The sequence below is a fragment of the Leopardus geoffroyi genome, chromosome A3, assembly GCF_018350155.1.
Source record: "Leopardus geoffroyi isolate Oge1 chromosome A3, O.geoffroyi_Oge1_pat1.0, whole genome shotgun sequence".
NCBI lineage: Eukaryota > Metazoa > Chordata > Mammalia > Carnivora > Felidae > Leopardus > Leopardus geoffroyi.
The window spans coordinates 62,738,573-62,761,875 of record NC_059336.1 but is presented as its reverse complement, the minus strand read 5'-3'; the positions used below and the strand labels follow the sequence as shown (position 1 = coordinate 62,761,875).

Genomic DNA, 23,303 nt, shown 5'->3' with positions numbered 1-23,303 from the left:
GCTGGGAGGGGGGGTGGAAAGTGAATCAAGGGGGAGTGCCCCTTTGGGGCTTCGGGAAGGGTGATCTGTCCTACTTGCCAGGCGTCCGGGGGACCCCATGTGGAGGAGTGGCTGCGTGAAGTGAAATGTTATGAGAGCCCATCCACTGGGTCTCTGACCATGGAGGGCTTGTCGGTAGAACTCCAGGAGAGAGGAATGACCCCCTTTTGCTGCCTGACAGAAATGGTGTCTTTGATGTGTTTATTGTACAGACATTTCTACGGTGCACAACTGCAGTGGTGTGATGCTGGGGGAACCATCCTCGGGGGATCCCTGAGTGTTCAAGCGGACCCGAGGAAAAGGTAATGTGCACTGAGAAGGCCTCTGCCTTCACAGGGCTCAGTCGCTTCTGCTCTGCTGCTGATTGTCACACCAGCCGGGGCCCAGCGAGGGATGGGAAGCTTTGACACGGGAGCAGGAGCGGGTAAAGAATCTGCTTCAGGCAGCAGCCAGGGTCAGGAAGACAGTGCCTGCGACCTGGGCTGCTTGGGAAATCAGGCCCAGGTGTCCAGCACAACAGACGGAGAACTGAATTTCGCAAAAGGGTATACCCAGGTGTGGAGGGCATGTTGCATTCTGGCTACCTCCCCTCCTTGGGGGAACCACACATACTTCTCCCACCCCCTCTACTCTACATGTCCTGGTGGGCTGTCTGTCAGTCACAGGGCTCTCCGACCCCCACCCCTGAAAACAAAGTCTGGGCCCTCTATCTGTGCCCCTGGACTTGGTTGTGGGAACCAACGTATCTCCCCTTTGTTTAGGCCTGTTTGGATGGGTCTTCTGTCCCTCTCAGCTGATAATGTCTTGACTGATACACCAGGCTAATAACTGACTATGAAATATTTCAAACCGAAGAGCTAAATCAGAGTAAGAGTGAGGCATCCAAGGGTCAGAGTTCCATAGGACTCTGGGAGAGAGGCCCAGGAGGCCTCCGCCAGACCAGCAGAGGATGGCCAGAAACAGTAGCACCCTTAAAGGTGGACCAGTCTCCGTACTGAGACCCACTCTTCGGAGGACCCACACTTCACACACACACGCATGGATGCACACGCATGCATATGCACTCACACACACACACACGCACACACATGCACGTACATACACAGTTAAAGAACACAAGGCACCTCCCTCCCTAGGGAGCAGGCACTCAGCACTAGCAGAGCACGACCTCTACCCCTGAACATCCACTCTCATGGGTCACGTCGCTCAGGCCCCAGGGAAATGCTTCTCCCCCACGGTCGAGTTATGTCCTTGAATCCAGAGGAGACTGTTCAAATGCTCGAAAAACATGTGGGTCCTGCTGCTACTGACATCAGAGAGGGCCTGGCTGCTCGGAAGTGCAGGGAGGATTGAATGGTGGAAGCACTTAAGAGGAAAGACAGATTAATTTATCAAATCCTTCCTCTCAGCAGGAAGGCAATGGAAGTAGCGTGCCCCGAGCAGGGCAAACATGCATTTCCTTGCTTCTCGTTGTGGTTCCAGAGGTACGCACACGTCAGCAATGCTACAATCGTATGTGGCAGCCGAGGAGCGTTTTCCAGCATAAATAATTCATAATTTTCCCACATTTGCATATGTGCAGGTCAAGACGGAACCCACACGAAGTGTGAGACTGATTCTTTACCTTGGCAATAGACAGCCAGGGAACCACGGCAGGATTTTACTTTCACAAAAATTTTTACTAAGAGTGAATGAGATTTTCAAAACGTAAAAATTCAGCTTTACTTAAATATTTTACTTAAATTTTTGTATTAGATAAAATGCATTAGTTTTACCATTGGTTACATTCGCCTTTTAATTTTAATAGATAATTTTGAATATCTGAAAGAAAAATAACTTGCTAAAAAGTTGTATGAAATGCAATGTTTTGCTCTTTTATAATTTTTTTTTACATTTTTTAATGTTTATTAATTTTGAGAGAGAGAGAGACAGAGCACGAGTGGGGGAGGGGCAGAGAGAGAGAGGGAGACACAGGATCCAAAGCAGGCTCCAGGCTCTGATCTGTCAGCACAGAGCCCGATGTGGGGCTTGAACTCATCAAACCATGAGATCATGACCTGAGCCAAAGTCGGATGCTCAACTGACTGGGCCACCCAGGCACCCCTAATTTGCATTTTTAAATTAAAATACACATTTTTTTTTTTTTTTTTACTGCTTCAGTTACCAGTGGCTTAAAATATTTTTATCTCTCAGTTTTGTGGATTGACTGGCTCAGTGGTCCCTTGGCGGCCAGGGGGAGGGGGCTCTCACATGGTTGCAGGTCAAGAGTCAGATGCAGGTTCAGCTGGGCTGTACATCCAAGATGGCAGCATCTTGACTCTCATATCTGATCTCAGCTGGGATGACCAGAGCAGGTAGAGTCTGACAGACTGTATTGCTTTCTCCTGTAAACTTTCCACACAGCTAGCTTAGCCTCCTCATAGCATCTGAGTCTCAAAGGAATCAGACTGCTTACATGATGGCTGGCTTGCTCCAGACCGAGCATTCTAAGAAACCCAGGTGGAAGCCAAAAGGCTCCCTATGACCTATCCTCAGAAGTCACATGACATCACTGTCACTGCTTTCTTTCTATTAGCCAAAGTCACAGGAACAGCCCAGATTCCAGAAAGAGGACAGCACACGATCATGAATACTAGGAGAGGTGGTTCACTGGGGGGCTAGCTTTGAAGACTAACTACCACGGGCTGCCCTCTAGCACTTCAAAGAATCATGTTCCTCACACATTTGAATACAGTCATCCTCAGAACCCCCACAGTCTCATCTGTGACGTTATCAGGCTTACGCTTCAGATCCAGAACTTCAGCATCTCCATCAGGTCTGGAGAAGAGGAAGCCCCTCAGGTGTGGATGCTTGGAGATGACTCCTCCTGACTTGAAGTTCTGTGAAAAAAAGAGACAAGTTATCTTAACCCCAACAAATGATAAGGAGGTAGACACAGGGTAAATGATATAGATACTGTCATTCAAAAAGGAGAGGGGCACCTGGATGGCTCAGTAGTTTAAGTGTCCGACTCTTGATTTCAGCTTAGGTCATGATCTCACAATTCGTGAGTTTGAGCCTCGCATCAAGTTCTGTGCTGACAGTGCGGAGCCTGCTTGGGATTCTCTGTCTCCCTCTCTCTCTGCCCCTCCCCCCCTGCTCAAAAATAAATAAATAAACGTTTAAAAAAAAGGAGGGGGGGGGACTTGTATGGAACAATTCTGAAATCAAGCCAATTCCTTAATTAGATCCTAGTCCTGTTCTCTGGGAGTGGGTGTCTGTGGCTCTCAGTTCCATACTCTGAATTATCCTTCTTTTTCTAGAAGAAATAGTCAGTGTTTGTAACCACATTGACTTCTCAGCCTGTTTCTTGCCCATAAAAAATGACTCTTCGTTTTGAACTATCTCTGTCCCTTTCAATCCAAGCTGAAAAAAAATTTTTTTAACATGTGGGTTTATTATATATCAAATTAAAACCTACTCCATTAAAGAAAAAGCTCCTCTCACCTTAAGCCCCGCTTAAGCTTGCTATGAGATTCTCAATCCCATTGTCCAGCAGAGAGGATCTAAGAGATACACTCTTAACATTCTTAGAAGTCCTGTTGTGTATCCAAAGGGTCTAAACACATGCCCTTAAATATTTCTGAGCTCTTCACAAAGGTATTACAGCCACACCTTTCACTATATCTGAGACCACATTTTACTGGCAGCACCCAGGATTTTCTTTGCCCTGAGGCGAATCCTTGCTTTTTGAGCCTTTTGCTGGCTAGAATACAGACCTGACCTCCTTAGATTTACTAATTCTGCTCCAAAACTTCTTTAGTTCGTCTCAATCTTCTCCTATTTTATCAGAGCCAGCTGAAAGAAGCCAATTAGCACTTTGAACATTTTGCTTGGAACTGGCCTTAGACATATCACAAATTCATAGGCACCCTTTCTGTTTTCTCCATTACTGTAGGGGATGGTCTCACATATTTCTGCCAGTGAATAGCTTCCGTCCCCTTTTCTATGTTTCAAGACTTCAGTTTCTCCCTAAGGTTCTTCAGCTTCTGCCCCCCAACTGTCCCAAAGAAAATGCCATGGGTTTTAAATTTTTGTTACAACACTCACTTCCAACACTGTGGTAGTTGGTCTCCAAAGAAGGCCCCAGGGAACAAACCTCCCGGTATTTATGTGGTCTGTGGACCCTGTGTGGTCCCCCCCACACTGAAGCTGGGCGGTGACTCATGCTAACACATGGAACACAGTGGGTATATGTTGCGTACATTTTGGATGTAGACTTTAAGAGGACTGGAAGCTTCCTCTTCCTCCTTTTTGGAATACTCACTTCTGTGAGTTCTGCTACCATGTGGAAAGCACAGCCACTACTAGAGAGACCGTGTGGACAGAGAAAGACCAAAAGATCATATGGAAAGGAGGAATGAACCAGCCATCCCAGCACCTCAGTTGAGCCTCTTGATGACTCCAGCCCCAGCCACCAGCTAGCCACAACCGCATGAGAATTTCCAAGCAAAGCAGCAGAGGAAATGCTCAGCTAAGCCTGGTAAACCCACAGAACCATGAGAGATAATAAAATTACCTTTAATATTGCTTTAAACCACTAAACTTTGGAGTGTTTTGTTACATGGCAATAGCTTACTAAAACAACTGAATACAATCACATTTTGTTTCTAATCCTTTAGGTCATTACTGTTCACTAGAACACAAATTATGAGTTCTCTATTACAAAAGCATGATGACTGGGGCACCTGGGTGGCTCAGTTGATTGAGCATCCGACTTCTGCTCAGGTCATGATCTCGTGGTTGGTGAGTTTGAGTCCCGCGTCAGGCTCTGTGCCCATGGCTCAGAGTCTGGAAGCTGCTTTGGATTCTGTGTCTCCCTCTCTCTCTGCCCCTCCCCTGCTCATATACTATCTCTCTCTCTCTCTCTCTCTCTCTCTCTCTCTCTCACACACACACAAAAATACATAAAAACATTAAAAATTTTTAATTAAAAAATTTTTAATAAATAAAAGCATGATGACTAATTTTGCTGAAATTAAGGCAATAAAATGAATTTCAAAGAATAAATACATGCTAATTTATGAATTATAAATGTCTTTGTTTGTATTATTCATCCAAACATCACTGGCCCATGAACAGAGCCCCTAATGTATATCAGCAATAATTCAGTTTGGTGGTCTTCAGCATTTTGCAAACTTTCAGTCATATAAAAATAATAATTATATATGCATTTTTAAAAAATTTTTTATTTATTTTTGAGATAGAGACAGAGCATGAGCAAGGAAGGGGCAGAGAGAGAGAGACACACAGAATCTGAAGCAGGCTCCAGGTTCTGAGCTGTCGGCACAGAGCCCGACGCGGGGCTCGAACTCATGGGCTGTGAGATCATGACCTGAGACAAAGTCGGACACTCAACTGACTGAGCCACACAGGCCCCCTATGTATTTTTAATTTTATCATTTTGAAGGTAAACTCATCAAGGCTGAAGGATAGAACATACTTTAATGAACAGTTTGTTAGCTTGACTTACAACTTTTGACTATTTAGACATATGGTCTGTGGGCCTCCACTTATACCCTTCCCCCAGGAGTGGAAATCACCAGAACAATGTAACAGGTGCCTGACCAAGGGGGGAGCCAGAGGTACTGCAATAGCCAGAAGAGAATTTGGGCACTTATCTGGGCCAGAAGGAACACCTGAGCAACTACCTCAAAAAGACCAGAGAGGAGCATGGGAGTGGAGTGGGTCCTGAGAAGCCAACCTGTCCCATCTGCAGAGCCAATACTGCTCCCCTGGACAAATCTGAATGGTCTGACCTGGCCTGGGACCAGGTACGGGAATACCACAGAGCCAAACCCCTCCCCAGAGTCATCTTAAAACCTGACCTGTTCTGGACAGCATCACATCCTTCCAAGGCCCTCAGGTCTGGGCCCAGGGCCTCGTGCTAGGCCAGGAGGGAGCCATAGTCAAACGGAGTCAGAGTTTGCTACTAGTGAGTACCTGAGATCCATGCTTTTTACATCCAATCATTTTTACATTTGCAAATGTCTTCCTTTCCCCCCAGTTTCCTTCTATGCACCATACTGAACAACCCTCATCTTTTCTTTGTCAACTTCAGGTGAAACGGATCTGTCCCCATTTTGGTCAAAAGTGTCATGTGGGGAGAAGAGAATGGAAGACAAGGAGGTAGAGTAGAATAGGTGGTAGTAGCTACAGGCCTTCTTGAAGACCAGGAGAGCTATGTGGCCCGGATCACACATATGTCTCAATTCTGCAGGACTGTGCAGTAGATGATCGGTTCCCAAGACTGCACATGTCTGGGGCCTGTGTACAGCTCTCTACCTGCCTGGGCTCTCCTTACTGGTATAGGGGGTCCCTGGGCATGAGACTCTCAGAAATTTCAAGGGGAGCAGTTGGGGAGGATGGCTGACCGTACGCTGGAGGACCAGGCTCACGGCTCTAGTGTGGAGGGGGCATTGCCTGGTTTTGAGCCTTGCTCTGCCCTCTTCTAATCTGGAGGCCTTAGGCAAATTACTTAATCCCTTTGTTCCTTAGTCTCCTAATCAATAAAATGGGGAAGATGATGATGATGATGATGATGATGATGATGATGATGATGGTGGTGGTGGTGGTAATGGTGGTGATAGTGTCCGCACCCCTGGGCTGCTAAGAGGATTAAATGAGTAACACAGGTAAAGTGCTGAGAACAGAGCCTGGCACACAGAAAGTGCCAATGTTAATGGTTGCCAACAGAGAAAACAGTCCAGGAGAAACATGGGGTAAATGTAGACTTTTGTGAGGATTGTTTCTCAGTTAAATGCAGATATATTAAGGTGTACTCAGATCTCTTCAGGCCAAAAGTCTTCGTGTGGTTCAGAGCCAGTGCCCTGGCCAGGTACAGAGGTATCTTACACACAACAGCCAAAATATTTTTTAAAAGGTCTCCTTGGGTTCAGATTAAAATTGTAGTCAGCCACCCAAGGCAAGGAAATGTGACTTTGGATGCCAATGACTCTGGTTTGTCCTGGATTTCTGTAACTTGTACACTGAGGAAACCTTTGTCTTGTCCCCCATGGAGCCTCATTCTATGACATGCTGAACGCTGGACTTGGAGTTAAGACTTAATGTTGAAGATTTGCAGGGCAACCTCAGGCACATCCCTTCCCATCTCAGAGACTCCGTTTCTAGCCTATAAAATGAGGGAACTGGACTAGACACTCAAAGTCCCTAGGTCTCTCTAACATTCTGAGACAATGGTTCCTCACCACCTGCCCAAGCCCGGTCCTGGACCAAAGCCCACATCTGGCACAGCATCCACTCAGCAAGGAACCAAGGAAAGCCATAAAGGCGGCTCCTTGCCCTCCTTGCCCTCCCCTTTGCAGAGAGCTCTCCCCCAGGCCTAGGAAGCTAAGAGACTTCCCATTTGGACCCACCTCAAAGCCTCCAGTGGGGGGCACCTGTCTCTGGGATGGAGGTGAGGAACAAGAACAAGGCTTGGGCAAGCACAAGGAATTAAGACCATGGTCCAGGCAGTATCCTGCACTCACCAAGGACAAGGGGGCGGAAAGAGGCCAGGGGTCCTGAGATCTTAGGAAAAGCCAAAATGTGATTCAGCCCCTGGAGGTGAAGGCAAGTCCGGCCTCCTCCCTCAAACCACCCTGAGTCCCCCACATGGGGTGGGGGCTGTGAACCCAACATCCACTATAGCTGGTGCATTATTGGAGTCATTTGAAAGCTCACTCCTTGAGAATTATCAAATTAGGCCATTGACTCAGAAGGCTGGAAGGTTCTGCAAGGTTCAGAGCCATGGTTGAGCATGCATGTTGCAGGGATCCCATGCCTTGTGATGTGTCTTATGAGTATGGCAGTGCATCTACCTACATGCAGAGGTTTCTTCACATCTGTGGGAAGGTCTGTGATTGCACCTAGGGCATCTGTGCGAAAGATGGCAGAATAGCAGGCAGTTATGTGTGCTTTCTAGGCTTGAATCCCAAGTTTACCAATTACTAGCCATGTGACCTTGAGCTGTCACCTCTGTGTGACCCAATTCATCTATCTGTTAATTGGGATGAATGACAATAGTCACTCGTGAGGTTGTTGTAAGGATTCAATTGCTTAACCCGCTTGTATAGTGCAAGAACAATACCTATTGTATTCAACAATACCTATTGAGATTCAAGTGCTTCCATGTAAATATATACAGGTGTCTACATGTCTTTGAATATGTGAATGTACACACCTGGGTGTCTGTGTCTCTCCAGGTATGTTTAAGAGAACTTTTGGTGGTGCCCTGGATGGTAATGGCAGCTGGCATTTATTGCCTGCTTACTGGGTCAGGCACTGCTCTGAGAGTTCTACAGGTATTCACATGGAAACACACATGAATATGAGCAGCTGAGTATGTGTCCAGCCACATGTGCCAGTGAGTACCTGTGAGTGTGGCCAATCAGCCCTGCCCGGTAAGTCCCCTTCCTGAGTAAGCTGTGTGAATGATGAAGGCTCACACCATGGTCTGCCTGCCCACAGCCCTGAAGGAGGACAGTGAATTATACCCACCACCCACCCCCCTTTCCCAGGCTCCTAGTTAGCTTGAATTATCATCTCTTCTTTCCTCCAACAGGAGAGGGTAAATGAGGGGCCTGGAGAGGAGCTCACCACTCACAGCCTTCATCTCATCCTACTCCAGCCCTGGTCTTGCCTTGGTCCCGGGAAGTTCAGGAAGGATTCCCACTGGGTTGGGCCATCTTTTCACAGTGTGTGCCTCTTTTTGCTGAGTGGAATCTACTTCTGACTCGCCATGTATCCTCCCTGGAAGGAAATCTAACACAGGCAAGATAGTGAATCCTCCCTGTTGAGAAAGCCTTCACATTTTACCTGTCATATTTCCTTTGGTTCCATTGTCCAATGTTAGTAACATTTCAAGCATACAAGGACATTTGAAAATGTATGAATGTGCTTTTCTTTCTTGCCCTGTGAGTTCATGACCTCCATCTTCCTTGGCCTGAGGCATCCATCTCTGCCTGAAGAGAGACTAAGATGAAGGTTTGATGTAGACAGAATGAGCAGAAGAAAAAATGCTGTAATGTTTGGCATCTGACAGGAAAAATATGATTATGTTAGGTCAAAAGTCTTCTAAACCAGGCTGTTCTCTTAAGAGCATATTTTCTGGATTCCTTTCTTCATCTCTTCTTGGGTGTGACCATGGCGTTTTATGTAACAGATGCCCAGGCAAGAGAAGAAAGGGCTTTTTGGTCCACTCCTTCCTGCCCAGGGGACAGCAGGAAGGCACCAGGAGGAAAGAACAAGGGGAGCTAAGCAGTCCGGTCTGGCTTTGCTCCAGAGAAGGAACCCCAGTGAAGGCCCCTGTCCCAGTCTCCCTTTGGAACTCTGGGAAGACTAACAGGGGCTAGACTAGGAGTTATATAAACTCAGCTTCAAGTGCCATCATTGGCTAGAGGGCAGGCAAGTGACCTTGCCAGGAACCCAAAGGACGCCACACTCCGGGCAACTCCTTGCTGCCACTAAATGTCACGTAAGCTGCTCCTGTATGTCCATACCCCTTGACACCATGTTAGTGAGAGAAGCAAGGGAAGACAGGCTGAGAACTGAGCCCTTGCTCCAAGAGAAACAAAACATCGCTGGGGCACCTGAGTGGCTCAGTCAGTTAAGCGTCCGACTTCGGCTCAGGCCGTGATCTCATGGTTCATGAGTTCGAGCCCCGCATTGGGCTCTGTGCTGACACAGAATCTCTGCTTCATATTCTGTGTCTCATTCTCTCTCTGCCCCTCCCCGACTTGCATGCTCTCTCTCTGTCTCTCAATCAATCAATAATGCAAAAACAAAAAACATCACTGAACAGGACACGCTAAACCATCAGGTCCTGTGATGTTAAAATTGAGTTGAATATTTTGTTGTTTTTCTCACTAGTCTTCAGGTAGGGGTTGGGAGAAAGGCCACATTCATTAGAGATGAATAAATAAATTACTTCTTTTCTGCACAGATGAACTGAAATGTGTTAAATTTTCAACCCGTTGGCACACACAAAAATAGAGGACTCACCCACCTCTGCCCCCGCTAAAATGCCAGCTGGTCTTTCTGGCTAAAGACAAAAACCCGGCAGAGGACAAGTCCTTGCCTCTGGATCCTAAATTGCCACCTCCAGGCAGTGTGGGACGGGTCGTGGCAGAGCAAGACAAGGTTTCCCTTCAGCCTTCTTAGGCTCATGCACACCAGGTCTCCTCCTCCTGGCTTGTCTGTGCTGTTTTGAAGGAAAAGAACAAGATCTTAATTCTCTTTCCAGGCCCTTCCTGTCCGTGGCATTCAGGCTCCCAGCCCTGGCCACTGTCTCAGAGGCCACTCAGATCCCTACCCCATGGGGAAGGTGGGACTGTGGGGTGTGAACTAAGTGAGGTCCAAGGTCTTACACACCAGTGTCTGGGAGGAGAGGCCCCGGAGTGACCAGCACAGGGGGAGGGCAATGCTGCCACCTGCTGGAGCCCTGGGGAGAGACAGCTGTGGAGCTGTGTTCCACGGGCCTTGGGTGGAACCACTTCAGAATCTTGCACTCAGATGATTCACTTTCCTTTTTCCAGAACGGCATCCCACCTATTCCCTCATTTGGCCACTTGGTTTGTAGGTTGGAGCAGGATCACCATCTCATTTTATGGATGAGGAAACTCATGCCCTAGAAAGAGCGGCATGCCATGTGAAGTCACATGATGGGAGGGGAGGGGGCTTAAAGGCAACATTTGGAATATCTGGAACGGGAGGGGCCCCTTTATGAATGAGGTTGACTGGGCCATCTCCAAGATCCAGGGAGATGGTGTAAGGGAGGGAGGGGCCATCTACATCTTCCTTCTGGGACCGATGCACAAGGCAGTAATGACACCCCTACAGTTGGCTCAGGGCCTGACACATGCCCACAATGATTTTGTTTCCTAAGGATTCACACACACATTACTGCATGAACCATTTCGGCTACTGTGGCTCCAAATTCTGAAATGCCAAGGGCAGGCAGGCTACCGGGGCAACCTTGACCAATGCCTGTCTTGATTAACTGGGCTCCTCCATCCCCCAGAAGGTCCACCCCCCAGGGCCCACCTTGGTCCCTATTCAGAGTTCTCAGTCTATGTCCTCCTTGGTTCCCAAGTCTCCAGGGTTTAGATTCCAGCTCTGCCCCATAGTTTGATGGGGCAGGACTCCTCAAGTCACAGGCTGTCCTCCAGAATTGCCCACATTCCACTCCCCTATGCCCAGGGACCAGCCGACAAGGGTGCTCAGACAGTGACCAGAGTCTGCCCCCTCCCAAGTCCCCATGGCAGAGTCAGCTCCTCCAGACCCTCTTCCCAGCAGGAAAGTCCACTTCCAGAGGCTGGTCCCTCCCAGCCTGCTTGTCCCACCATGAAAAACTGTCAGATGGGGACGGTCCAGAGCCAGGACCGGGGTCTGAGGCCATTTGGCCTCCAAAGGCACCATCCTCAGGCAGCTAAGCCAGCCCTGGGTTCTGTCTCATAATCATGTCACTAAAAGAAGTATCTCTGAGGAGGGTCAGACAGCAAACTGGAAAGCCATGAGAAATAACTGAAGAAAAAGACTAACTCATCTCAGGATGGGCACTGACTTTCCATGCACAGAATCGATCATACAGGGAAAGACCTGACTTAACAAAAAGTTGCAACTTCTCAAAAAAGTTCTCAAAATTCGGGGGTAGGGAGTGGAGAGAGTTTTTGCAACAATCAGGGTGACACCTTAACACGTTTTGTCCACAAATTGTCCTTCACTGTCCTTGCTGTTTTTCTGTTGGTAAACATCAGGTTGTTTGTTTATACATGAAACAGGAAAAGATTACTTATTTTGAACCCTCTGAATTTTGAATCTGTGGCTATATTACCTATTGAATTAAAAGGGGAGAGAGAATGATACTGTAGATACAAATGAAACAAAATATTTTAATAGATTCTGTGTGAAGAGGTGATGAATGAAAATGTAATATTAAAACAAAAAATATTCCTAAGGGGCACATCTGTCACAGCACTCAGCCCAGAAACCAGGGAAAGGCAGACTGTAAAACTGATGAAGTTCCCTCTGCTTTCTGCTCCCCTGTCTCACTGCCAAGTACTCCTCTTTCCCAAAGCCCTCCTGTACCCATACCACGCCTTCCCCTCAGGAGGCCTTTGCTCAGCTCCCCAGTGCCAAGGATGCATTTGGGGCTTTACAGTGCAGACACTGTTTCACATTCTGACATCAATGTGCAGGCCAAACCCACTGTTAGGCAGCTAATCCACAGTGAGTCACCACGTGGCGCTGGTGTGGGCTTTGAAAAAGAGTTAAAAGTTTGTTGTGGTGATGTCTTTTGATGAGAATCTAGAAGGCCTGAGTCCTGATATACAAAATAGGTGATAAGAGAGTGGGATCCTGAGGGCCACCATCCTTGAAGCCATTTTCCCAAATGGCAAGGGCAGCTGGAGGATGGATGGGGACCTTTCCTATGCCCCCCAGTGAGGATAGCAGGGGGCCCCTGTGATCAGCAGGGGGCAGACAGGCAGATGACTGGGGGCTATCTCTGCCCCCAACTTGGAGGCACCCTGGCCATCTCTGCCTCCCAGCCCTTCCAGCTGAGGCCTTCCCTTGACCAAAACGGTCTGTAGGACAGAAAAGTTGCCTCTTCTCTGCTCACGTTCCACCCCCCACTCCCACCATGGGGGAGCAAGTCCACTTATCCTGATGTGTTTTGTGCACACCAGGACATGATTTGGCCCATGTTATAAATTCATTAGTTCCAGTACAGCAATCTCTACCCCTCTTCCTCACAGCTGTGCTCATCGGTCACTCTTACCGCCAAGACTCTGCATTGGCCCAAACCTCCTCTTCTCCTGACCAACCTCTGACCTCTCCCCTCTCCCCTCTCTTCTTGTCCTTCCAGAGTCCAGGAAAGCCAGAAAGCTGTGGACAGGCCCCAGGCTGCCTACAGGCTGCAGATTAAATAAGGCCCAGCGGCTGGTCGTTTGGCGGGCTCTGCACCAGCAATAGTGCTCCGGAGAGCCTTCTAAGGCAGAGCCACAGCGCCACCTGGTGGTGGAGAGCCACCTGCACAGCCAGGCCCTGGCCAGCCCAAAGAAACTTCGTTGGGTGCCTCTTCCTTAACTATCTCACTGTCCAGTCCGTGAGGCCTTCTCTAGATCACAGGAGAACCCCAACCCTGAGGACTGAGGACAACTGTCAAGCTGAGGTCCCAGCCACATCTCTGACACACACACCCCCATACACAAAGCAAAACACCTAGAAAGGGGCCTGGGCTTCTGTGTCAGGGAGACTTGGTACTCCTATATCCTCTGTTTGGAAGATGTCTGAGTTCAGGCAATTACATAACTTCATATGCCTCAGTGTCCTGCCTCTAAAATGAGTGCCATAAAAAGGCTACCAAGGGATACATTCAGTAATAAAGGTCTAGAGCAGCAGCTGGCTCACTGCAGGTGTTCAAGAAACAATGGTTTCCTTTCCTTTCTGTCCCAGTTTGTGTCTGGAAAACCCAGACTTACTCCACAGCAGGGCTGAGGGGACAGCCAAAACCCAAAGCCTAAGATGAGAAATGATTCTACCTCAGCAACCCCAAGAAACCATTCCAAGCTAACCTCATCTGATGCTCTCTGCCTCTCTCTGAACACCTTATTTAGAATGACCAACCCTCCTGATTTGCCAGCGACTGACGGATTTTTCAGAGAGCAAGCGACCTTCAGTGCTAAAGCTAGGGATGTCCCGGGCCAACCTGGATGAGTTGACTGCCCCCTCCTTACCTTTCCTAGCAGTCCAGCCCAAGGGCTTTGCTGGGCCCCAGAATCTTCATTACAACACTCCCTGGGTGATTCTTGTCAACACCAGTCACCACCCCAACACTCTCCTCGGCTTCTGGTGGCAACACTACTCATCAACTAGACAGGAAGCCACCTGAAGCATGACACACACACAATGACAGACCTTGGAAAGGCTCCAACGAACTTTCCAAAAACTGAGCTCTGGATCTGGATCTGCAAAGCCAACCAGCAGCAATGGAACATATTGTCTACTCAGCTTCACAGTCCGCACCCATGTGTTGCTCCCCTATTATCCTTCCGTTTATTCATTAATGATTTGTTGAGCATCGGTTGGCCTGGCCCCTGGATTTATATCCCAATGATGGGAAATAAACGATTACCACTTACATAAACACAATAATTTTAGATAGTAAATAGTAGTAGTAAATACTGTATATAGCAGTAAACATATAGTAGTAAATACTACACCACGTTCAAATGCATCTCTAAGGAGGTGATATTTGAGCCTTAAGGAGCTAGCCACTCTAAGACTTGGATGAAAGTGTCCCGAGAGAAGGAAGAGCCACAAAGCAGAAACAAGAAATAGACTAGAGTGACTGGAGCACAGTAAACAGAGACAGAGTGACAGGAGCTGAGGGTAGAGAGGTGGGCAGGGGCCAGTCCAGGCATGCAGGGCCTTCTGGACCACTGCAAGCCTTTGCATTTTATTCTGCATGCAATGGAAAGTCATCAATGGTTTTAAGCAAGGAAATGACAGAATCTGATTCATGTTCTTAAAAGCTCACTAGGGTTTCTGTGTAGAGAAAAGACCAGAAAGGACCAAGAAGTGGGAAGTAAGGAGTCAGCTAAGAGGCTACTGCTACAGTCCAAGTAGGAGATGACAGGATGTACAGATGCACAGAAGTTCTGGAGGGAGACACAGGACTTGCTGGTGGATTAGAGATGAAGAAGCAGAGGGGTACAAGGAAGGCTGCCTCCTAAGTATTTCACTTAGAACCCAGGTGAATGGATGAAAGGAGCATTTTGTGGGATGGGGAAGACTAGGGGAGGATCCGGCTTGGGAGGGAAAGCTCAAGTGCTATGTTTTTTTATTTTATTTTTATTTGTAAGTTTATTTATTTATTTTCAGAGAGAGAGCATGAGCAGGGAGGGGGAGAGAGAGATGGAGAGAGAGAACCTGAAGCAGACTCTGTGGTGTCACCATACAGCCCAATGTGGGGCTCAATCCCATGACCATGAGATCAAGACCTGAGTCGAAAACCAAGAATCAGATTCTTAACTGACTGAATCACCCATGCGCCCCTCAAGTGCTGTGCTTTGGGTCATCCAAGTGGAGACGACAGGCATATGCTGATAGAGACGGCTGGGCTTCATACAAAGGCACACAGAACCCTCTATTAACTGTATCCTCAGGCCAGCTTACTAGTGTGAAAAACTACAGTAATTTTTAGTTTAGCTATAAGCCAATGTTGCCTTTTCTTTCTGAAAGAATTCTCATTAAGAAGTTTGAAAAACTGGTGGTGCCTGGTGGCTCAGCCGGTTAAGCATCAGACTCTTGCTTTTAGCTCAGATCATGATCTCATGGTTAGCGAGTTCAAGCCCCACATCTGGCTCCTCGCTGACAGTGTAGAACCTGCTTGGGATTCTCTCTCTCTCCCTGTCTCTCTGCCTCTTCCTGCTGTGCACACTCGCTCATGCTCTTGCTCTCTCTCTCTCAAAATTAAAAAAAAAAAAAAATTTTTTTTTTAAAAAGAAGAAGAAATTTGAAAAATTGGTCATCAGTGTAAAATGATGTTTTGTACAATAACAACCATGTCAGTCAAGACCCTTTTTGGAGGGGCACGTAGGTGGCTTGGTCAGTTAAGCGTCTGACTTCGGCTCAGGTCATGATCTCACAGTTCGTGATTTCAAGCCCCAAGTCCACTTCTGTGCTGACAGCTCAGAGCCTGGAGCCTACTGCAGATTCTGTGTCTCCCTCTCTCTCTGCTCCTCCCCCACTCACACTCTGTCCCTCTCTCTCTCTCCCAAAAATAAATAAACATTAAGGAAAAAAAAGACCCTTTTTGGTTACAAGTGACAGAAACCCAAGTCTGACTGGCTAAAGCAAAAGGGCACTTTTCCAGTGTGCACAATCAAACCACAGAAAGAGAACTGGTAAGGCTAATCTTAAGAATCAGAGATGCAAACACTTCCAGACTTCTTTACCTCTTCTCCCTGTCTCATTAAATGTAGGCCTCATTCCCCCAAGCCAAGTAGTTCAGCCAGAAGGATGCCCGCTAGAAAGATACCTGCTGGAGGCAGCAGGAAGCTCTAGATTTATATTTTTTATGTTTCTAAACAGAAAGAGAAAAGGACTCTTCCCACATAGCTCAAGATAGAAACTCTGATTGGGGAGGGGGCGGTCACTCTGAGTCACATGCCCATCTCTGAACCAGTCAGCACGCAGTTGGGGTGACGTAGTATGACTGGTCCAGGCTGGTGGAGGGTTGCTCACCAAGTGCAGAGGGGCACAGTATGTTGTAAACAGAAGAAAGGGGAAATAGATGCTGGGAACATAGTACAGAATCTACTGCACAATCTTGTTTTCTGAAAACAGAAGTAAGAATTTTAAAGCGAAAAGATATCTTAGAAGCCACACACACACACACACACACACACACACCCCGTCCCACCACCAATGCAGGATTCTCTTCTATAACATCCAAGCTCTTTGTGAAGGATCCATCATTTGTGAAGCTGGGAAAGTACTCCTTCACCAGTCAACCCGTCCCATTTCTCAACGGTGGCGATTATTTTAAAAATAAATGTGCTTCCTTATCATCACCCGTGGGCTGTGGTTCTAAGTTCATGTTCTTTCCTCTAGGTCAACAGTGAGTATGTCTACTCTTCTCACAGATATTTGAAAGCAGCACATACATCCCTTTCCAGCCCACTTTTCTCCAGGATCCAGATTCCTTGGAGTTTCAGCTGTAGTCATCATGAATGGCTTAATCTTATGGGAGTAGGAGGGGCATCTAGTCCCCCAGATCATTAACATTAAGGGTTGTTGAATCAGGACTTGGTGGGGAAAGACTGGGGATCAACAGAGGGAGGAAAGTGCCACAGCCCACCTGGCTTCTCCCACGGCATGGACACCACCCCAGCTACCTGCCTGGGCTCCCAGGGGCCAGCCAGCCAGCAGAGAGCATAAAAACACTTAAAGAGAATCCAGTTTTACCATTTAAGTTAAGAAAGAGAAAGAAACTCGATGAGATAAAAATAAATTCAGAAGAAAAAGTTAAAAGGAGGCTAAGAAGAAATAAAAAAGTACAGAGGGAGAGGCGCCTGGGTGGCGCAGTCGGTTAAGCGTCCGACTTCAGCCAGGTCACGATCTCGCGGTCTGTGAGTTCGAGCCCCGCGTCGGGCTCTGGGCTGATGGCTCAGAGCCTGGAGCCTGTTTCCGATTCTGTGTCTCCCTCTCTCTCTGCCCCTCCCCCGTTCATGCTCTGTCTCTCTCTGTCCCAAAAATAAATAAAAATTTAAAAAAAAAAAAAAAAAGTACAGAGGGAAAGGTGTCATCAAAGTTGTTTGTTTTAGAGAGAGAGAGCTCCACCGGGAGAGAGAGGTGGGGGGTGGGGTGGAGGGAGGGGGAGAGAGAAAGAGAGAGAGAGAGAGAGAGAGAGAGAGAGAGAATCTTAAGCAGGCTCTATGTTCAGTGCAGAGCCCAACACAGGACTTGATCCCATGACCCTGGGATCATTACCTGAGCTGAAATCAAGAGTCACCAACTGAGCCCCCCAGGCCAGGTGCCTCTGTCATTAAAGTTTTAAAGAAAAAGCACATCCTCATTAACAAGGGGGTGTGTAAAGGAATGAAATAGTTATGACAGAACAAAACTGTTTTAAAAATAAGAATAATTAGGGACTATTCACATTATATAATAACAATCACTCAAATAACATAAAAAGAGTTTTTAAACAACTTTAAATGTTATAAGGCTAAAAGATGAAGCTGAAGGGGACAGGATAGACTCAAGGGCCAGAAGCACCAGGCAGGGCTGACTGGGGTGGGGGCAAGGTCTCCTGGGCTTCTGCTAAGTCTGGGGTTGTCTCCAGGCCACCCCTGAAAGCTGAGATGCCTTCTGTCCTGCCAGCCATGCCTTATGTCAGAGTCTCCAGGAACTATTGGGGAAAGGCATTCATTGGGGGCCCCCCTGGAACTGGAGAAGTGTATGCCCCACCAGCATCACTCAACCACTGCCTTTCAGCCACTGCACTCATGAGGTGGATTCTGGAGGCCTCACGCTAATGGATGATCACATCAGAAACCCTCTTTATTTTTTTTTTTAATTTTTTAATGTTTATTTATTTTTGAGAGAGAGAACGAGAGGGAGGAGAGAGAATGAGCAGGGTTAGGAGACACAGAATGTGAAGCAGGCTCCAGACTCTGAGCTGTCAGCGCAAGCCTGATGTGGGGTTCGAACTCATGAACCACAAGATCATGACCTGAGCCAAAGTCGGATGCTTAACTGACTGAGTCACCTAGGTGCCCCCAGAAACCCTCTTTAAGGGTCATTTCACACATCTGCAAATTTTTCCATGTATACAAAATAGGTATATAATTTATATCTTATATGTAACATTATATAACATTATAAATTATATCTAACATTATATCTTACATAGAATATAAATTATTATTTACATAATTACCTATATTTTATAGATAGATAACCACCCCTTGGACCAGCAATCCCACATCTAGAATCTATCTCAAAGATATACTGGCCAAAAATTCAAAGCAATTGAATAAATCTCTCCATTGCATCAGTAGCTACGAAACCAGAAGACTGAAAAACACCCAAGTGTTCATCAGTACAGGCCTGCTGAAGAAACGATGGTCCACCCACATGAACAGAACACCACACTGCTGTACTAAGGAAGGAGGAAGAGTTCTATCTGCAACGCTAAAATGATCTGCAGAATACACTGAGTGAAATCAGAGGAATAGGATAGCTTTGGGGGTTTTCTTTTTAATTTTTTAAATTGTTTTTTAATATTTATTTATTCTTAAGAGAGAGAGAGAGAGCACAGCCAGGGGTGGGGGGAGGGGTAGAGAGAGAGAGAGACAGAATCTGAAGCAGGCTCCAGGCTCTGAGCTGTCAGCACAGAGTATGATGCAGGGCTCTATCTCACCAACCTTGAGATCATGACCTGAGCCAAAATCAAAAGTCAGACAGTTAACCGATTGAGCCACCCAGGCTGTCCCTGTATTTTTCTCTTTTTAAAAAGTATGCATTTCCTAGTTCTAGCCACTGAAAAGGGCTTGAAAATACGACAACCATAGAGTAGCAATAATCAGCTCTAGCACACAGATTGTGGTCTCCTAAACAACAACACTTCCCTACAAACAGAAGCAGACTCTGGGGTGCCTGGGTGGCTCAGTCAGTTAAGCATCCAACTTTGGTTCAGGTCACGACCTTGCGGTTTGTGAGTTCAAGCCTCACATCAGGCTCTGTGCTGACAGCTCGGAGCCTGGATCCTGCTTCAGATTCTGTGTGTCTCTCTCTCTCTCTCTCTGACCCATCCCCTGCTCATGCTTTGTGTGTGTGTGTTTCTCGCTCTCAAAAATAAATAAATATTTTTTTTAATTAAAAAAAAAAAAAAAAGCAGACTCCTAGGAGAAATGGTCGATACCAGGATTAAAGAAAAAAATACAAAGTGCATTTTGGAATATCTTGTCATACCAGGAACAAGAAGACTATCAAAGATCTAAAGTTATGTCGAAAAGACTCAGGAGCCAACTGGATGGCACTTTCTCTGTCCAAACATGAGACATATCAAGCATCAACAGCAATAGCAGAGCCAATGAATCAATAGAACATAACAGTCCTAAATACAGATGTAGCCAATAAAAGAGGTGAGAACTACATGAAGCAGGAAAAGGTAGAACTAAAAGGAGAAATACAAAAATCTAGGATTGTAGTTGCTTATTTTCATACCTTCTCTCAAAGATAGATAGAACAAGTAGACAGAAAATCAAAGATATAGAAGCCGTGAACAACACTTGAAACTAACTTGCTGTCATTGACATTGATAGAACACTCTTCCCTACAACAGCATGATACACATTCTCTTCACATACATCAGAATCAACTGAAAAGCAGGAAAACAATAGAGAAAATCAATAAAACTGAAAACTGGATATTTGAAAAAGATAAAGTGAAAAACCTCTCATCAGACTGATCAAGAAAAAAAAAAAGAAAGAAAAGAAAAAAGACACAAATTACCAGCATCAGACATTTGCAGGGACATCACTATAAATCCTAAAGGCAAGAAGGGAATATTATGAATAACTTTATGCCAATAAATTCCACAAATTTAATTAAATAGACAAATTTCTTGAAAAACACAAAATACCGAAGCTCATTCAATGGTAGGTAACCTGAATAGTCCCATATCTATTAAATAAATTAAATGTATAGGTTAAAAAAAAAACCTTCCCACAAAATTGCAGACCCACATTCCCTCGCTAGTGAATTCTGCAAAATATTTAACAAAGAAATAATACAAGACTTATACCTTAAAAGCTACAAAGCATTGCTGAAAGAAATTAAAGGCCTAAATAAGTAGAGAGATGTACCTTGTTTATGGAATCCAAAGACTCAATATTGTTAAGTAGGCAATTCTCCTAAATTGATCAATACATTCAATGGAATTGTTGTAGAAGTTCCAGGATGTTTTCATAGGAAATGGCAAGCTGATCCTAAAGTTTATATGGAAAGGTAAAGGACCTAGAATGGCCTCAACAGTTTTGAAAAAGAACAAAATTCTTTTAGATTACCTGGTTTCCAAATCTATAGTAATCAATACGGTGTGGCATTGGCATAAAACCACACTGACATATAGGTCAATAGAATAGAAGGATAGTCCAGCAAAAGACCAACACATTTTTATGGTCAATTTATTTTTGACAAGATGTCAAAGCAATTAAATTAGAAAAGGATATGCTTTTCAATAAATGGTGCCAGAATATCCATACACAAAAAATTAGACCTCTACTTACATCACCCACAAAAATTAACTCCTAAATGTAAGAGCTAAAACATAGAATAAAATCTTAGTGACTTCGAGTTAGGCCAAGATTTCTTAGATACGACATCAAACATACTATCCATAATAGAAAAAAAGGTGATAGTTTGAATTTCATCAAAATTTTTAAAGTTTTCTCTTGAAGAGACTCCATGAAAAAATGAAAACTCAGAGCAATGCGGCTGGTTCAGTTGGTACAGCATGTGACTCTTGATCTCGGGGTGATGAGTTCAAGCCCCATGTTGAGCAAGGAGCCTACTTCCAAAAAAAAAAGGAGAAAAAGAAGAGAAGAAGAAAAACCCAACCACAAGCTGGGAGAAATTATTTTCCAGCAAAGGAATTATATCTGCAATATACAAAAACTCTTACAACTCAATAATGAAAACACACACACGCACACAAAGGACAAAAGATTTGAATAGACAATTCACCAGAGAAGATATACGAATGTCTAATCAGCATTCAAATGCTACTCAACATCATTACAGTAGTTTGTTGTATGTGAACTACTACTCAAAAAAAAAAAAAAAACCTGTAAAATAAAAAACTACCTTTGGCAATTGCTAGGGCATCAACTCATTATTCTTGAAGATTAGTAGAAAAATGAAAAGAACTGGGAGGAGTCAAGATTGCGGAACAGCATGGAAGCTTTTTGTGTGTCTCGCATCCATGAAATACAGCCAGACCAACACTAAACCATCCTACACACCTAGAAAACCGATTGGAAGATTAACACAACAATCTGCACAAAGTGAACCACAGAATTCAGCAGGTACGCGACACAAAGAACTGAACTTGGGGAGCAAGAAGCCCTGAAAGGTAGGGAACCCCTTTTGCAGGTGGAGAGAGGACGGAGACTGGTGGAGGGAGCAAATGGGGGAAAGCACCCCTCCCCAAAAGCAGCTGGAGAGAAAGTGGAAAATTGGAAACAGCCACAGGGACTAAACTAAAAAGGGAGAAAGAAAGGAGAGGGTTTAAATTCCATTAAGACTAAACAAGCAGAGCGCAAAGGCTGCAACTCCGCAGCTCGATACCTGGCAGTGCTCTGGTGGGAAAGGTGAATCCCCAGGAACAGAGTGAGGTCCGGGAGGATCTCAGGCCACACGGGGAAAAGTGGTTCCACTGCTGGAGGGACATTTGGTAGAGACTGTTGAAGCCACCTGGTCCCAGCAGACCCCAGAAGGCAGCCACATTCGCTGGTGCTGGGGCAAGATTGTTGTTGAGGGTAAGCCTGGTGTCAGATGTGTGTTGAGATTTTCCATGGTCCCTGAAACGCTGAGGCTACAATGTCTCGCGATTTTTTTGGAGGGTGGGCTGGCACCTGGCCTCAGTCTCGGGGCACCGGCAACAGCAGGGTCCATCAGGCGTTCCTGGGTGCAGCTGACATTCAGCCATTGCTCATTCAGCCATTGCTAGGTGAGACCCTCCCGTTGAGCGGCGGAGCGGGTCAAAGCCACAGTCCTTCGGAAGTAATGGGCCGGGGAAAACAGCCGCATCTGAGACAAAACTTGGGAGAGAGGTACTGCCTGGGGCCTGGTCGCAGGGAGTGGACGAGAGCTGAAGATGGAGGACCGGTGCACAACTGCTGATCCGGGAGAACAGACTGGGTGGCTGGGCGGTGCCATTTTTCACAGCTCTCCAGCATGTGCGTGCGCCCTATGAGCACCGCAACAATCCACCCCAGTAGGCTAACAGCGCCATCTAGGGGAGAGCGGAGCTGTTACACCAAGCCCTGCCCAACTGGGCCAGCTTCACTCTTCAAGAACACAAACCTCAGCACCGGCTTAATTTATGGACTAAAGAGCTACATGGACCAACCTCTAGGGGAAAACGAAGCAATTTCAGTCCTACTTAAATCTGTTAGCAGGTTCACCTATTCATTTTTTTTCCTCTTTTTCCTTTTTCTCTTTTACAGTTCTTTTCTTTTTCTCGAATACAGAAAGAGAAAAAAACTCATTTTTATTTTCAATTTTTATTAAAAATATCTGTCTTTAATTTTTATTACTATCTTTTTTACTTTTGTGTAAATTTTTTCAAATTCTACTTTACTTCCATCATTTTATTTTAGTCTACTTTCAGTGTACTCACTTTTTCAAATTTTCAATTTCCTTTTTTTCTTTCTTTTTTTTTTCTCTTTTTCATTTCTTTTCTTTTTCTTGAATGCAGAAAGAGAAAAACTTCAGTTTTACTTTCAATTTCTTTTAAAAATATTTTTATCTAGGGGCGCCTGGGTGGCTCGGTCGGTTAAGTGTCTGACTTCAGTTCAGGTCATGATCTCGCAGTCCGTGAGTTTGAGCCCTGCGTCGGGCTCTGTGCTGACTGCTCAGAGCCTGGAGCCTGTTTCGGATTCTATGTCTCCTTCTTTCTCTGCCCCTCCCCCGTTCATGCTCTGTCTCTCTCT

At 45.9% G+C, this 23,303-nt stretch overlaps 1 long non-coding RNA gene across 1 annotated transcript in view; it reads right to left on the bottom strand.

Annotated features, from left to right (window-relative positions):
- Positions 1–1,753: 1,753 nt before the first annotated feature.
- LOC123580705 overlaps positions 1,754–23,303 on the bottom strand; it is a 31,183-nt gene continuing 9,633 nt past the window's right edge. Inside the window, exon 3 of the long non-coding RNA XR_006703418.1 lies at positions 1,754–2,918. This is a non-coding gene — a long non-coding RNA (uncharacterized LOC123580705). The remainder of the gene's footprint in view (positions 2,919–23,303) is intronic.